Raw genomic sequence first — 17671 nt, 5'->3', positions numbered from 1 at the left:
GCCTCTACAAAGAAGTAGCTGTAAGACTGAAATGGAACTAACTCTCCAGAGATTGATCTCACCTTCTACCCCCAGGGATGGAAGTGTGGGTAAGGAGATGTGCTGGGTCTGGAGAAGGACATTCTACCATTTCTATCACTGTTCTACATCTTAGCAACATCACTTGTGTATACAGCCTCAGAGTCATAGGGGATGATGAACTGCTTGAGAGCAAGAACTGTATTACTTTCTTTTCTATAGTTCCTTCAGCTTCCCGTCACAGTTCTTTAAACATTCCATGTGCTAAATGAGTAAATAGAAAGTAGGCAGGCAGACAGCAGGGAATTGCCATTCCTTTCTTACTCTCTTGTCCCTAACTGCTTGAGATCATTGGCCCCAGCTCTAGACAGACTTGCGAAGCAGATCAATTTTGTCATTGGTACCCTTTGCCCATCAAGTCTTCCTTTCTCCCAAATGCCCACTGTGTCCTGCTACCCAAGATCATTTCACTCTTAAATCCCAGAACAGCCTGTTCTCCTTAGGTGGCATCCCTTGCCTCAACCCTTCTGATCCTCATCGAAGTTTTCTTGTCACCTGTCCTATTTCTTGCTCTCTGCAACAGTCCTATAGAGATAGGGTCAGGCCACTTAAGAGATGAGGGTTACAGAGAAGAGTCTTAAGACTCTTGCCTCAGCATGCGACTAGGTAATAGCAGCTCCCACCAACTCTCCTCATTTCTAAGCACTGAGTCCTGCCATGTTGAGTAATATCCACCTCTCCCGACTTTTTAAGGACAGTATTGTATGACCCCAATTTTTTTTTGTTGTTAAAGATTTATTTATACGTACAAGAACTGGGGTGTAGGCCAGAGGTGCAGGGGGTGAGAGGATTCACCAGAGACAGAGTGGGGGAGCACAGCAGGTGGATCGACTGAAATACACTGCTGAGGGGAGCAGCAGGTGAGACAGAAGAGGTCTGCTGCACCATGTGGGTATCTCCATGGCCAGGGATCGAACTCATATGCAGTGGCTGGTGATAACTTGATAGCGCTGTCTTTTAGCCCCTGCACCACCAGGGAGACCCAAGGGTTGCTTGATTTTTTTTTTATTTTATACATTTTTACATCATTTTTCATTTTTGCACAATTGTATGCATTTTCATCTTGGTTATAGTCCCCATACAATTCCTACCCCCCTTGTTTTGATCCTACTCCCTCCTCTTCCCCACCCCCATAGTGTGTCTCTGGTTTATAGTTACTTGTTGACTTTGATTTTTACTTTATTATAATTAGGTTTTTTCCTGGTCCCTTATATGTTTATAGCAGCACTATTTATAATAGCTAAGCTATGGAAACAACCCAAATGCCCAAAAATAGATGACTGGATCAAGAAGATGGGGTTGCTTGTTTTTTAAGGGTAGGTAAACCACAAAAGCATAGAGTAACCATTTCTTGGGACACCATTATCTTCTACCATCATGTTTCAAAGTTATACCATCCTCCATCTTGATATATTGAGAAAAGTACAAGCTTCTGTTGAAACAGCTCCTTCTTTCCACATGTGGCTGATCCTGTGCTACCTTAGCTCACAGGAAATGAAGGAAACAAACTACTTTGCTTAAATGACAGAGACTCTGTATTAAGGATTTACTCCTTCCTTTGTTTATCAAACAAACGGTCAATAGGTGCTGTATACACACACACACACACACACACACACACACACACACACATAGATACTCATAAAAATGACGTCCTTAGAGTCTGTCTGGGTTTGTTTTCTGTATATTCCATCAGCAAAGTTCTTCAGGGAAACTTGAAGAATTGTGACTGGTTCTATACAAAAGAAAACAACACTCAAACATATTTAAAATTCGGTCGCTTGCCACAGTAGAGCTACTATATATTTCTGAGGTTTCACAGACCTGGGACAAAATTGCGCTGGCACTAGCATTCCTATACCAATATTTTCCTGGCTTCGTTATCTGTATTTTAGAAGTTCTTATCAAATCAAAATAGTACCTTCATACTTCTCTAAAATAACAAAAACCCAACTCATGTGCATCCTAGGTACTAGTTTTCTTTGTGAACATTTAAATAAAGTCTGTAATATATTAAAAATAAAATTAGACCGCTTTTAAACTACCACTGACAACCATTTCCAGGTTTTATTCAAAGGCAACAACAGTTAAAATACTATGTTGCCCTCTGAAAATAAACACGAGGCTGTATGTACATCCGAAGTCGTGCTCTTCCGTGTGGTGTGGCCAGCCTGACAGTCCTGCATGCAGAAGCCTCAGCTCGCCCGCCACAAAAGTTCCTTAGGACTGAAATGGAGCCATCACTTCTTCCTGTCTTCTCCCAATTCTGGGTTTGCTGCCCCTCCTTGAAAGGCTCCCCAGGCATCCTGTGCTTACATATGTCAAAGCACGTGCCATACTGGATCATCTCTCTCCCTTTACTTGGCTGAGTGCCCCCTAAAAGCAGGGAAGCTGTCTTTTTTGGCTTTGTGTCACTGGGGCCAGGCGTGTATAGGACTTATTGCTCAGTAAGTGTTTGTTAAAGATGTCCCCGTCCTATTGTTGGACCGTCGTCAATGATAGCAGATCTTTTAATGGAGAATGTGACTTTGGGGAAACATGTCATTTAGAACCATGTTCAGCAAGTAAGGTATTCTTCAAATACCTATCTTCAAATGCTGAATAACACTATCTGTTTAGAAATGAACTATCATGAAAAATGCTCAAATCTACTTATTATCGGAGAAGTGTATGTCAAAATCACAATGAGGCATTACCTCACATCTGTACGAATGGCCTAATCAAAAAGAGTGGAAATGACACATGTTGGTGAGGGCACAGCAAAAAAGAACACTTGTTTACTCTCGGTGGGACTGTAAATTGGTGCAGTCCCCTATGGAAAAGGGTATGGAGATTCCTTAAACATCTAAAAATGGAATTACATGTGATCCAGCAATACCTCTCATAGTTATTTATCCAGAGAATGTGAAAACACTAATTGGAAAACATTTGTGTGCTGTTGTGTTCACAGCAGCATTATTCACTCTAGCTAAGACGTGGAAACAAACTGAATGCCCATAGATGATGATGGGATAAAGAAGTTAGGACATATGTATCGAATTGAACACTATTCAGCTATTAAAAAAAAAGGATAAAATCTTGTCTTTTACAACATGGGTGGAACTTGAAGTGATGATGGTAAACAAAATAAGTGAGAAAGTGAAAGAAAATTATTGAATGGTTTCTCTCCTAAGTGAATATAAATAACCAAAGCAAATGAACAAATTGCAGCAAAAACAACTCTGACTCTGTGAAAAATATGGTGGTAACCGGAGGGGAAGGGGAAAGGAACGGGTAGAGGCCATCAACCTGGTAAAACGGAAAGGGCACTAGAATTCTGGTGGTGGGTGAGGTGAGGCTTATACACACATAGATGTAGATGTACCCCCCAAAATTTATGTAGTTTTATAACTAAGTAGTCAATCAATAAAATTATATTAAATAAGAAAGTATAGAAAAATGAACTGAGATCATAATGTATTGACTTTTTCTTCTGTGATTCATAAACTAACTGAAAACAACTCCAAAGAGGGAATTACAGAATTTCCATGGGTATTATCTTTGAAAGACTATATACATTTATTTGCTTAAGGTCCAATATGTGTTTAGAGCAAAAATCAAGCAAATGGCTATTTGTCTGGAAAAGTTTTAATCACTAGGGAGCAGAGCATAACAGTTAGAGGTTAAGGGCATTACTCTGGAGCTGGACTGGAATTCAAATTCTGGCTCTGAAACTAACTGGATCACACTGGACAAGTTACTCAACCTGTTAGTATCTCAGTTTCCTCATTTGTAAAGTGTGAATAAATAGGGCTGTTAATCACATAAAGTGCTTACCGATATATATATATATATATCAGACCAGACCCGATAGCTAGTGAGTGCTCAGTAAGAGTTATTATTAGCATTATCTTTATCATTATTGCGATGTTTGAAATACTATGTTAGATAATACTAAACATATGAAAATCAAAAAAAGACATGTCCCTACCCTCAGGGAGTTCACAATCTAATGGGAAACACAGACATGTAACTTCTGTCACAGTATAACTTAATGGGCACCTGTGGAAATACCAACTGTCATTGTAGGAGAAACACCTGCTCTATAGAGAGTTCTAGTAGCCATAGCATCTTAGTACAGTTTGATAGGCACCAAATGCCCTCCACTCAGTTCAGAACATTGTATCCTGAGAACATGAGTGTTAGTACAACCAGATGCTTGATATCTATGGTGTGATGAGAACAGAAGGACCTGACACTAGAGGGGACACTTTTATAAAAATACTTCCATTTCTTTTTAAACAAAGGAATGGTATGTAGTGTTAACGTCTGTGACAGTAGTCAATGTTCCTCAGTTCACTTTGAATAGAAGCCAGTCTGGACAGGGAATTCATAGACTCGCTCTTTCAATGTGTCTCTCTCTTTTAAAAAAAAAGCATATGGGTTCCAGTTTCAAAAACTAAGAAACATTGCTTCTCTGATCCTGAAAGAATTGAATATCTAGAAAGGTTTGCCATTTTTCCAAGATAATTTAGAACTTTACTATAGTTTAAAATCTAATCAAAATTTAAGAATAATAATATTTAATGATAATATAATTTACATTTAGGGAGTATATTAGTTTAGTACAGTGTCATTTCTTTTGCTGTGCAGAGCTTTTTCAATTAAAATGTTGGTCGCCTTTTTTAAACTAGAGTTTCCCTCTTTCAGAAATAGTTATGAAGATGACAATTTATGTTGCAATCAGTTATTTTGTATGATTCATGAAGAAACACTTTAAAAATAACTTAGTAATAAAGACAGAAAACTGTTTCTTCACGATTGTGATTCATCATAATTATTTTTGAACATTTGGTAAATCCTATTTCTGTGAACTTTTAAGAAGTACTTCAAAACTCTTTCAGGGCTGTTGGAGGCCCTGCTTTATGAATTCTGTAAAGGCTTCACTTTGTGAAGAAAATGGGCTTGAGGCAATAAGCATAGCATGAGACAATGTTGTAATTTATGTGTTCCTGACCCCTCCTCATCTTTTCATTTTCCCTTCTGAGAAGCTCAAAGAAACCAAGAGATTATTTGGGGGGAATTAAAGTAATTTGCAAAGAGAAACAGCAAGAGTCTCTAACCCTTCCAGTGTGGCATGTTCTGTGCTTCTGGGCCCAAGGGGTAAGCAGGGGGAGGAGTGTGTATTGAAAGATTTCTCCTTCACAAAAGAAGGCCAGTTCTTCAGAAGAGATCTGTGATGGAGCCGTGGGCATATTTTCTTAAGGAAGGCAGAGAGAATAGGCAGTGGTCACTGGAGCCACAAGCTATACTTGGCATTTTTTCAGGTTTGCTAGTTGAACTGCATTTTTAGCTTCAAGTTTGTAATTACTATTTTGGGAATGGGCAAGATACCATTCTGAGTTGTACAGAACAAGCACACAGCTGTCATCTTCATTTCCTCCCAAAGGCTATTAACAGTTTGTCCTAAAGGAAGGGATTTTATTATACATGGATCGTGAGTACAGCAAACATGAAATATATCAATAATGGGAAGAGAATATGTGTTCTGAGCAAGTATATGATCAGTATCCTTCTGGACACTGGTAATGATGCCTAGAGTCCAGCCTCACCTGGAACTTTGTCAACGTTCTAAAATTGAAAAAATTCACCAATTACAGCCACTTTCCCAGCAGTGCTGCCACTTCTCAATCGCTATCCCTCCTTTTTGGTCCTTCAACCTTAAAATAGCCATGAGTGGTGATTTGTTCCCTCAGTATCCTAATTTGATATTTTGAAAGGCTGGGGGTTGAGTTTCACTAGGAAATTCATGAATCCTTACCAAAATTGTAAAATGTTATGCATTTGGAGTGGGGTGCCCATCTCTTTCTTTACAAAAAATGTTTTAACTTGACATTTTAATTTAGATACTAATGGAACTCAAAATAGGCTTATCTCATGATAGGAAGTAATGACTTTCACAGAAGGTAAGATGGGCCAAAACAAAACCAAATAATGTAAGGAAAGACTTCGCTGTGTTATTTACCTAAAAGGAAATCTGTCCACACCAGAGCTTACTCATTTAAAATAAACTTTTATTTTTAACTTGAATAAATGCTGGTGTGTGTGTGTGTGTGAATAAAAGGTCAGATAAAAGATGTTAGTGAATATCATTTCCTGAGTGATGAACTTTGGAGTGATATTAATGTTAATAAAAATCCTGGGGGGCTTCTAAAAAAATTTAAAATGACTGTAGAAAAGATATTTTCTTTCTCCATTTTTTCTTTCTATTCCTCCAAACTATGGGATAAAATGAGAGAAAATTAACAACCATACCACATTAACCTGAACCAGTGACTTTCGGAATCTAAGAAAATAGTCTCATGTATGTGCACACTCTAGCTCAGTAAGGACAGAACACGCCTTTTCCTATTGTGACCTGGAACCTTATTTATATGACAGCTTCGAACACCTGGTTGTACCAGCTCATCTCTCTGTTGCCCAGCACCACAGATGCTTCTCTCTCTTTCTCCTTTTCCCCTTCTCACTTTCTCTTTTTGGAGATGCCATTCTGGGATTTAAATAAAGCTTTCTACTCTATAAGACTGTGCACAATTTCCACTTCTGGTCAAGTAATAGGGGCTGAAATTATCCTTTCAGTTGAAAATGATTTTTAAAAAAAAAGCAGGCAAAAATATATGAACTCTACCTAACTTATTTCCCTGAACTCTCAGATTGGTGTCCTCAACTCAGGAAGTCCACCAGGCTCTGCCTCAGTTTCCCTTCCCCACGTCTAATCCTGGAAACTTTCTGAAGGCGATAAGCTGAGCCAAACTTTCCACCTTAAGGCACTGGAAATAGAAAACCAAACTAAACCTAAAAAATCCAGAAAGAAATGATAAAGATCAAAGTGGAAGTTGGTGGAAAAGATAATCAAAAAATAATAGAGAAAATCAATGGAATCAAAAGCTGGTTCTCTGGAAAAAAAAAAACAAAAAACAAAAATGACAAACCTTTTCTTAGATTGACCAAGAAAGAAAGAGAGAAGACTCAAGTTTCTAGAATCAGAAAGGAAAGAGGAGATGATTACTACTGACCTTACAGAAATAAAAAGGGTTATAAAGGAATATTCTAAACAATTACATGCCACCAGATTAGAGACAATGACCAAATTCCTAGAGACACAAATTACTGAAACTGACTCAAGAAGAACAAAAAAATGGATAGACCTATAACAAGGGAAGAGACTAAATTAATAATATTAAAAAAAAAAAACTACCCACAAAGAGAACCCCAGGCCCAGATGGTTTCCAAGGAATTCTAACAAACATTTAAAGAACTAATAATAACTCTTCCAAGAATGGAGGAGAATGGAACACCCCCTAATTCATTCTGTGAGGTGAAAATTACCCTGATATCAAAACCGAAGACATTGCAAGAAAACTACAGAACATTATCTCTTATGAATATGGGTACAAATATGCTCAACAAAATGCTACTAAACTGAATCCTACAACATATAAAAAGAATTATGCACCATGAAAGGAGGGATTTATCCTAGGAATATAAAGTTGGTTTAACATCTGAAAATTAATTAATATAATACATCATAACAATTGCATAAGAAATGAAATCACATGATCATCTCAATAGATGCCAAAAAAGCCCATTTGACAAAATCCAATAATACCCTTTTATGATAAAAGCATTTAGTAATCTAGAGGTAGAGGAGAACTCCTTCAGCTCAAATGACAACCATTAGAAGGACACTTCTGTAATACTTAATGATGAAAGAATAGATGCTTTACCCCTAAGAATAGGAACAAAACAGGAATGTCTGCATCTCAACATTTTACTGCAGTTCATCCCAGGGCAAGAAAGCAAGAAAAAGAAAAGCCATCCGGGCTGGAAAGGAAAAAGTAAACATCCCAGTTTGCAGATGACATGATCTTACATGTGGAAAAATCTTAAGGCACCCACAAAAAAATCTAAACAACTAGTATAGCTAATAAAAAGTTCACAAAGGTTGTAGGAGACAAGATCATTATGCAATAGTCAATTATTAATGAACAATCCAAAAATGAGATGAAGAAAACAATGACATCGAAAAGAAGAAAATAGGAATAAAGTCAAGAAAAGGAGTGCAAAATTTATACTCTGAAAACTATACAACACAGTTGAAAGGAGTTAAAAATTTAATACATGGGAACTCATGCCATGCTTATGGATGAAAAGACTGAATATTAAGGCCAGAATGTTTCCCAGATTGGTCGATGGATTTAATGCAATCCCTATAAAAAAAATCTCATCTGGCCTCTCTTTAGAAATTGGCATGCTGATTCTAAAACTTCTTATGCAAGTGACCCAGAATAGCCAAACCAGTCTTGAAAAAGAAGAACAAAGTAGGCATCACACTTCCTGCCTTCAAAATTTACTACAAAGCAATGATAATCAAGGCAGTGCAGTACTGGCACGAGGAGAGATATATAAGTCAATAGGATAAAATTGAGAGTCCAGAAATAAACCCATGTGGCTGTGGTCAACAGATTTTTGACAAGAGTGCCAAGACCATTCAATGGCAAAAAGAATAGTCTTTTCAACAAATAGTGCTGAGACAACTGAATGCCACATGTGAAGGAATGACGTTGGACCATGTCCCACACCATATACAAAAATGAACTCAAAATGGGTCAAAAACCTAAAGAGCTAAAACTATAAAACTCTTATTATAAGAAAGCATAGGGTAAATTCTCATGACCTCAGATTTGCCGAATGACTTTTATATATTACATTGAAAGGATGAACAGCAGAAGAAAAAAATTAATTGGACATCATCAAAGTTACAAAGTTTCATGCTTCGGTGGACACTTGGGATGGGAGAAACTTTCAAATCATTAATATGGGACATTCATCTAGACTATGTAAAATATTCTTAAACTCAGTAATATAAATAGAAATAACCCAATTGAAAAATGGGCAAAGGATATGAAAAGAAATTCCCCCAAGGAAGATATACAAATGGCCAATAAGCACATGAAAAGTTGCTCAATATTTGTTATCAGGATAATGCAAATCAAAACCACGGTGAACTTTATACCATTTCGTACCCACTGAGATGACTATAATAAAAAAAAGTGGGATACTAAGTATGAGCAAGGTTGTGGAGAGATCAAATCCCTTGTTCTGGAGGAAATGGAAATGACACATCCATGTTGGAAAACAGTCTGGTATTTCCTGAAAAGTTTAAACATAGAATTACCATATGACCCAGCAATTCTCTTCTGAGGCATATGCCCAGAAGAAAGGAAAACATTATGTCCACAAAAACCCTGTACATGGCAGAATTATTCATAATAACTAAAAGGTGAAAACAACCCAGATGTCCATCAACTAATGAGAAAAAACAAAACATGCTCTATCTATACAATGGAATATTATTTGACCATGAAAAGGAATGGAGGGCTTACTGATACAGCATGCTTGTGCTACATCATGGGGTGAACCTTGAAAATAGTATGCTGTGTGAGAGGTGCAGTTCCAAAAGAGCACATATTATATGATGCCATTTATTTGATATGTGCTCGGGGCTGCAGACAATAGGGAATAGATAGCTAAAGGGCATGCCACTTCTTTGTAAGATGAAGAAAATGCTCTAAATTTGGTGATGGTTGCACATATCTATGGATATAGTAAAAAACATTGCATTGCACACTTTAAGTAGGTGAATTTTATGACATGAATTATAGCACAATAAGACTGTAAAACAGTTCAAACAATGAAACTGTTAAATAATCTGGGGCATTCCTGGGGCCCAAACTGTGATCTCTCTGGGATCACAGTCCTCTGTTGTGTAGCATCTAGTGTCTTGGGAACTGTTGCTTCACGTTGTCTGTCTTAGCCAGAAGTTGGCGGGGGAGGGGGAGGCTATTTTTTCAATTGAGGAAACTGAGGCCAAAAGCAGCTAATTGAGTTGCCCAAGTTCGTGTTAATGGCAGTGTCAGGGCTGTCACTAGGATTTTCTGATCTCTAATCTGAAGTTGAAACAGAATCGCTTCTTGTCTGTCCAGCTTTGAGGCAGCTTGCTGGCAGGTGAATTAACCAGTCAGGGACAAAGTAAATGTCTGCCACTGGAGGGTTGCTGAAAGGTCCAGATCAGCTCTCTGCCTGGCCCTCAGTCAGAAGCTATTTACTGCACAGCTAACGTGCAGTGCCTTTTTGGGGCCATTCCTGGGGACAGAGATGCAGGTGCCACCTGCCACCTCTGGCAGCAAGAAACTCACCATCTACTTGGCAGAACGGGCTGCACATAAAACATCTCCGTGACGCAAGCGTGTTTACCTGCAGTGTAATGACTCACTCCACTGTTCAGCCAGGAAAGGCAGGAGGGGTCAGAGTGTGTGGGCTTTTCTCAGGAAACGCTTCTGAGAGGAGGGAGAACTTGGATTTCAAAAAAATGGGCAGCATTCCCTGATTGGGGAGTGCAGTAAAGGCTGGCCTGTGGAGATGCACACAAGGCCTCAGAGCTGTAAGAATAGCCCAAGCCACGGAAAGAACAGGAACAGGAGGTTGTCCTGGCCAGACAATGGGCCTGGAGGATTTGATGAACCTTTTGTGGTGAGGGGTGACTGCTCCGGCATTGCCTACTGCAAAAGCAAAGGCTCCTAGGTAGACTGCTGTTGTTTTTGGTAGGAAAACAAGTGACTCCCCAGGTGAGAAAAGCTACATTGTCCACTTGAAGTTGCAGGACAGAGCCTAGTCATTTAATCATTCACTGAGTGAGTTTGAGGACCTACTGTATGCCAGGCGTTGTTCTAGGGGCTGGGGGTTTGTAGGTGCCTGACTCATGGTTGGTGCTAGGTCATGTTCCAGCAGGGAAGACCCCTGGGAAACAATGACTGATGTCCACAGGGAAGGCGCTCTCTTTCCTGCCCCACTCCCACCGTGGCAGGTCTTTCTTTCTGTGAGCAGGGCCAGAGTGGGGCAGGGGGAGGGACCCACAACCACAACAACCTGAGAAGTTTCTAGTTAACATCAGACATTCTGTGGGGCGCTCCTGGAAGTCCAATCCAAAGCTCTCCTTTACAGCCTGGCTCAAAACTCACAGCCTCCAGGAAGCCTTCTTTTCTGTATCTGCTCCCCCTCCATCCTCATCAGCGCCAGAGGCTCTCCTAAATTACATGTGGACATTTTCTGCTCCCCTATGAAAGCACAGGCCTTTGAAGGGGACTGTCCCATCCAGAGCTTCCTCAAGTGGGAAACACCCACGGTGTCTTTGCACAAGGCAGATGTTTGTTGACTGAGTCACGAGGGCTTTGGAATCACGATCCCCATCACTGGCTTTTCTCTTCTGCTCTAGGTTTCTGCTCGTGTGGCCAGGTGTGATGCTGGTGGTGCTGTGGTGCTGGGTACCATAAGAGACTGCACTCCAGATGACACTCTGTCCCCCTCACCCCAAGGAGTGACATGGCTGTTGCTAACCTCCCAGTCCACAGCGTAAACGGCCAGGGGTCTTCAAGCCCAGCACTTTTTGCTGTCCAAGGAAGCCATGGGAGGGCAGGGACTTGACCTTGCCCCCCATATCTCAAGGGGGTGGAAGCCCTGTGACCCAGAGTCCAGTCCCTGGAGTGGGGTTGAATGTCGGGGCACCATCCTTTCTATTGAGCAGCCCTGCTGGGTCCTGGGCCTGGGTGAGTTGGCATCGCCAAAGGCCCATATTCTCTCATAGGCTCGCCTCGCTTGTGGGGTTTGAAAGGAGAATAATATTGCCACCCCACCTCTGCTCGTGCAGGGCCTTGCCATCCACAGAGACAATTCATCATCTCATTGATGCCTCAGGGTAAGCATATTAACTGGGTTTTCCCTACACTGTAAATTCACCTTCTTTTCCCTTCGTTTTTCCTCTCCCTGCTGGTATTATAACTGGATTGTTCTCCCTTTACCCAATCAAAAAAGAGTCTTATTAGTACAAGTGTTTGAAGGGAAAAAAAATAAATAAACCTACCCATGCATCTTGGTTGACAATTTAAGTCTGTTAAGGACACACCCTGCAATTATAAGGCAGGGACATACTATGTGATGGGCAAACAGGAGAGTTTCAAGAAAAATCCCTAACATCTGTGAGTGTAGTATGGCTCCAGAAACCCAATTTACCAAACAGATTCACGAGAGAGCAGTTAGTCACAGTTTGACGGTGTACTTCTTTTAAAGGAGATTCATAAATTCATTGAATTTGATTATTTGTTTGTGCTATTCCTCTGGGTTTTCAAATAGGCATTTATAGAGAGGAAGTGACGTGTTCTATCTCACAGATAATTAGTGGCCAAGTCTAGGACTTGGACTGACTCTTTAGGAATCTGGGAACATTTGACCCTCCCTGGATGGAAGGGTTTACAGGCAACTTACAGGCCACTAGGTGGAAGGGAAGGAACAGACTTGATGCTCCTGGTAGTAGTACATTGACAACCAGTTAAGGGTTAAGGCCTCGGATAAAGCTCTCTAAAGTGATTGTCTGCTGTCCCACAGTGCATAGGGAAATAGAATTTGAGTGAGTTCCTTAGAAGGGATCTCCACATCCAGATGCAGAAACTTGTCTAACAGCATATTCTGGAGGAGTGACAGGAAGATGTCAAGCTAGAAAGCCAGAGGCCTGCTCAGATTCTCCTCAGCTCTGGGACCTGGTGCAAATCATTTAACCTTCCTCAGCCTCTGTTGCTCACCCCAAGGAAGGAAAGGTGCTAATACCTGAGTTACTCCCAGAATCAGCTGAGGTTATCCAACATCTTCGCATCTACTCCATTTTCTCCTCTCTAACCCTCCATTTCACTTCTCTCTACCTTGACTGTTTTTCTTCACTTCATCTCTCTACTTGGTCTCCCCCCAGGCTGTCCTTTTCATTCCACCCTCTGCATTGCAACCAAAGAGATTTTTCTAAAAGGCAAACCAGGTCACATCACAAATCTACTTAAATCCCTTCAGCTCCTTATTCCTCTCAGGATGAAGTCCCAACTTCTTACCCTAATCTACAAGGCGCTTCCTGGTGTGGCACCTAACTGCTCATCTCACACCACTCCTCTCTTAAATCCTAGACTCCTGCCACAACAAGCTGATAGCTGTTCCCCAATGAGCCAGCCTTTGTCACCTCCAACCTTTGCCATTGCTCTTTCCTGCACCAGAAAACACTTAGTCCCTGCCAGGACCACCTTTCCTTCCCCTAACCCTGCCATCCTGCAGAATCCTGTGTCCATACCACCCGCCTGGGAAGCGCTCCCCCAAACTGAACTGCTGCTCCTCTGCACCCAGCTCCCCAGCACCCTATGCTTCTGCCTTTTTAGCACTAATCATCCTTTTCCCTTGTTGGTTTCTCCCACTCAGTTCTGCAGGACTGTGTCTTACTCATCATTATGTTGCCAGCAAAGCCCGTTGAATGAATGATGACTGTTTAAATGCTTTGTAAACTGCAACTTGCTACACAAGTGTTAAGTATTATGTAATATTACTTTGTTCAGGTTGGTTATTTAATATTGTTGGCCAAATCGCCCATTTGATAACTAATATCATATTTCAATTACATCATTCCCGTTCCTTTTTATGCCCAATACTAATAAAGGCCACCAATTATTGAGCATTTAGCCTGGGCTAGATTCTGTGGTTAAGATTTTAGATATATGATCTCATTTAGTCATCATAGCAACCTTATGAGCTACATCCTTTTATAAGCATCTTTCCCATTTTTCACATGAAAAAAACAAGGCAGACTCAAAGAGGTTAAGTAGCTTGCTCAACCTTAAATAGCAAGATTGGGAATCCAGGTGCTTTGGGTTCAAGATCTAACCTGATTCTAACCATCTCCCAGTTCCTTAAAGTCTTCAGATAAGAACATTATCAACAGAAAACATTTGCAAAGTACATATCTGATAAGGGGTTAATGTCTAGTAAATATTGAGAACTCTTAAAACTCAGCAACAACAACAAAAACAAGCCAACTTAAAATGTGAATAGACATATCTCCAAATTAGATATACAAATGGCCAATAAGCCCCTGAAAAAGATGCTCTAATCATTAGGAGAATGCAAATCAAAGACACAATGAGATGTCACTGCACATGCATTCGAATAGTTATGATAAAAACAGCAGAAAATAAGCATTGGTGAGGATATGGAGAAATTGAAACCCTTACACATTATGGAAAACAGTATGCCAGTTCCTCCAAAAAAAAAAAAATAGAATTACCATGTGACCTAGCAATTCCACTTCTGGTTATGTATCCAAAAGAAGTGAAAGCTGGGTCTGGAAGAGAGATTTGTATGCTCACATCTATGTCAGCATTATTCACAATAGCCAGGGTATGGGAGCAACGTGAATGTCCATCAGAGAATGAGTGGATAAACAAAATGAAAATGCATACAATGGAACATTATTCAGCCTTAAAAAGGAAGGTGATACAGACACTTGCCACACATAAATGAACGTTGAGGACATTATGTTAAGTGAAATATGCCGGTCACAAGATGATTCTATTTATTTGAAGCGGCTAGAGCAGTCAAATTCACAGAGACAGGAAGTAGAATGGGGGTGGCCAGGGGCTGGATAGGTGTGGGGTATGGGGAGGGTGGGCAATGGAGAGTTGTTGTTTAATGGGGACAGAGTTTTGGTTTTGCAAGAGACAAAAGTTTTGGAGATGATGGTGTTAATGGTTACAAAATAACAAGGATGTACTGAGTACCACTGAACCATAGGCTTAAGAATGATTAAAATGGTCAATTTTATGTTTTTGTATTAAATTGTATACTACAATTTAGAAAACATCCCAGCCTGCCAAAGTCGTCAGATAATTTCCTTCTGATGATTGTTTCTTGCTTTCCTTGCAGCTAACCTGCCTTTTATTACTTTTCCTCTTCAAACCAGATTGCCCCTCTGCGAGGTCTCTAGAGCAGGGTCCAACCTCAGGCTCACTCTCCTGGGAAGAAAATGACTCTACTCTACAGGCAGCCAGCACATATTTTACTCACAATGGTGGGCAGATGGCTGCAGGTCCCTTCTGTTCCCAGGAATCCCTTAGGGACTAACTGCGCTGTGCGTTTTCCATTACTAGTAGCTCATTCCACTGGTGACATGGGGCATCATTATTAATAGTTGAAGGGCACACAAAGAGAGAGGGGAAGTGACTTGGGCTGAGTCACACAGCAAAGTTAGAACTCTGCGCTCCCAGCCACTGGCCTCGCCCTGGGCTCTGTCCCACACACCTGGCAGCTCAGACACTCGTTCCTTTTTGTGTTCTGGGCAGCAGACTGTCTGGCTCACCAAGCGAGTCTGACTTGTCTTGCAGAGAAATGAAGCAAAATCTTCATGGGAATGATATCTTGTGATCTCTGGGTTTCTACAGGTCGGGGGGCAAGAAACCACAGTTCCACTACCTGCGGAATGACCTCGAAGTCGTCATTGAAAGTTTCTGGACCCTCATTTTCCCTTGAGTAAAATGTAGGCAAGAATTAATGATGATACTGACCCCCAGAGAGAGTGAAGATGAGCTAGGAAGATAGGGATTATTGGGGAGCACTTTCCCAATCTATTCTGCATTACCCTTTACATGGGTGAACCCCAAAGCTGGCTGAGCATCTTAATCACATGGGAAGCCTTCAAAATACAAATTCCTGGGCCTTAACCAGCCCCACTTACTTGCATTTCTCATCCTTTCTTCCTGCCACTTGGCCTCCAAGGCGAAGGAGAGCCCCTGGAATTCAGTGGCGGGTGGTCTTTGGTTTCTCCATTTAAATCATCACCAACCTAGTGTAGAGGGACCTTCTCCATGAGATGGGAAGCTCTGCTATTTACTTGGAGCTTTCCCTTGGACTCACTGTTCCCCCAATGTTGGCACTTCTCACATCTTGCCTGTTATTTTTACTTAACTATTTCAAATCTTTGCCTCTTGTTTCCTCAGCCAGCTACTGGAGGGTAAGAACTGTGTCATCCCCTTCTATTAATTGTCCCACAAATGCCAACTCCATTAGCACATAGTATATGTTCAATACATGTTGAATTGCAAATCTTATAATTAGGAAATCTGAAATAATTTGGCCCATTTGGGGGACATGTTCTCTGTCTTTCGGCACCTTTCTGATCACGTGGAAAGAACTTTAAAATAAGCTAGCACCCTCACTTCCAATCCTGGCTGTACCACAAACTCCCTTTGTGACCCGCTGCAAGTCACTTGCCTTCTCTAGCCCTCAAGCCCCTCATTGGTGAAACCAGGGCTGATCTGCAAAGTTGTGTTTCGGTCTTGTTTTTAGCTCTGGGTTTTGCCTACTCTAGATGGCAAGGGGCAGCTTTTTGCATGCCCATGTCGTCAATGCACATAATACCCTTTTTTTTTCTTGTAAGGACTGCATAATGGATGGGTCACTCCCAGTTTATAAAATGAAAAATTCAAGTATAGGTCAAATAAATGCTTTTGCCAAGCTTCCATGCATAGGGTGTGTGTGTCAAGAGTTGCACACTCTGCATCCCAAGCTCCTGGCTTTCATGGATTCTTCCATCCCAGGACAGCCCTTCCCAATTGTGGGACTACTAGCCCTTGATTACCAGTATGCCCACGCTCTCTGTGAATGACCCAGGGCAAGGGTATGATATTCCAGCTGGGTTTCCTCTTGTCCCTCTGCACGCTCCCATCCAGCACAGAATGTCCACTGCCATATTTATTAAGTTCTGTCCAAATACTGTCCTCTGAGGAGGAAACGAGGGATACAGGACACTAGTCTTTGCCCTCATAGAGATTCTGGTTGCCTGGCAAGCCCGAACAAGAACATGTGGGAAAAAGTTGGGCAACCCCAGGAGCTCAGTGCTGCTTAGATACAGCTGCAGTGCCTAGAACAGTTCCTGCTACATAGAAGATGCTCAACAAATATGTTAACATAGCTGAAAATTGCCATGGTTTCCAAACTTTTTAAAACAACAGAAAGTCTTTTGACGGTGAAATTGTGCCCGTGAAGCCTGCTACGTGAGACAGATGGATGCAACGGTGCCTGGTTGAGGGGAGCTAGGGTTGAGTCCTGCCTGCTCTCCCCTCTGGACCCAGAGAGGTTCCTCAGAGCCCAGTGGGAAAACTTGCTGTAGTCAACTGGAAAGCTTATCAACTTCTGCACTTTCCTCCTGGGTCACCTTAGCCACATAGTAGTGATTCCAGCAAAATAAATGGAGCTTTGAAGAATCCACCTTTTAAGTGAAGAGGAGCTGCATCTGAAAAGGGGATGTCCACCTCTCCCCACTCCTCAGGAGCTCCTGCTAGTAAGGGCGGGGGTGGGGGGGAGTTTTGCATAGGAGGGTTCTGATTTGATCCACAAATGTATATGAATATAATGTTTGTAATTTCAATGGAGAAAATAGGAATGTCCTGGAAGGCATATGCTAAGCGAAAAATGTCAGGAGAAAGACAAATACTGGATGATTTCACTCATATGTGCAACATAGAGAGACAAAGCAGAGGATTAGACAAACTAAACCAAAACAAAGCCAGGACATCTGAATGTAACCAGAAAGGGGGTGGGGGGCAGAGAACAAAAGGGGGAGGGACTTAGGTGGAATACGATGGTACCTTGGTAGTGGGTGTGAGGTGGTAACATACACCTGAAGAGGGATGAA

At 41.2% G+C, this 17671-nt stretch overlaps 1 long non-coding RNA gene across 2 annotated transcripts in view; it reads left to right on the top strand.

The window, feature by feature from the left end:
* Positions 1 to 17671, top strand: part of LOC129145860 (uncharacterized) — a 75825-nt gene that overhangs the window by 57277 nt on the left and 877 nt on the right. Inside the window, exon 6 of one of the 2 annotated variants that reach the window (XR_008551978.1) lies at positions 11393 to 11417. The exons of the other annotated variant lie outside the window; for it this stretch is intronic. This is a non-coding gene — a long non-coding RNA (uncharacterized LOC129145860). Of the gene's footprint in view, positions 1 to 11392; positions 11418 to 17671 lie in introns of those variants that run through there. 2 annotated transcript variants of the gene reach the window in all.

Source organism: Talpa occidentalis, unplaced genomic scaffold, assembly GCF_014898055.3.
Source record: "Talpa occidentalis isolate TD23 unplaced genomic scaffold, MPIMG_talOcc4v2.1 talOcc4.15, whole genome shotgun sequence".
Classification (NCBI taxonomy): domain Eukaryota; kingdom Metazoa; phylum Chordata; class Mammalia; order Eulipotyphla; family Talpidae; genus Talpa; species Talpa occidentalis.
The sequence above is the reverse complement of the archived record's forward strand: the minus strand, read 5'-3'. Positions and strand labels throughout refer to the sequence as shown.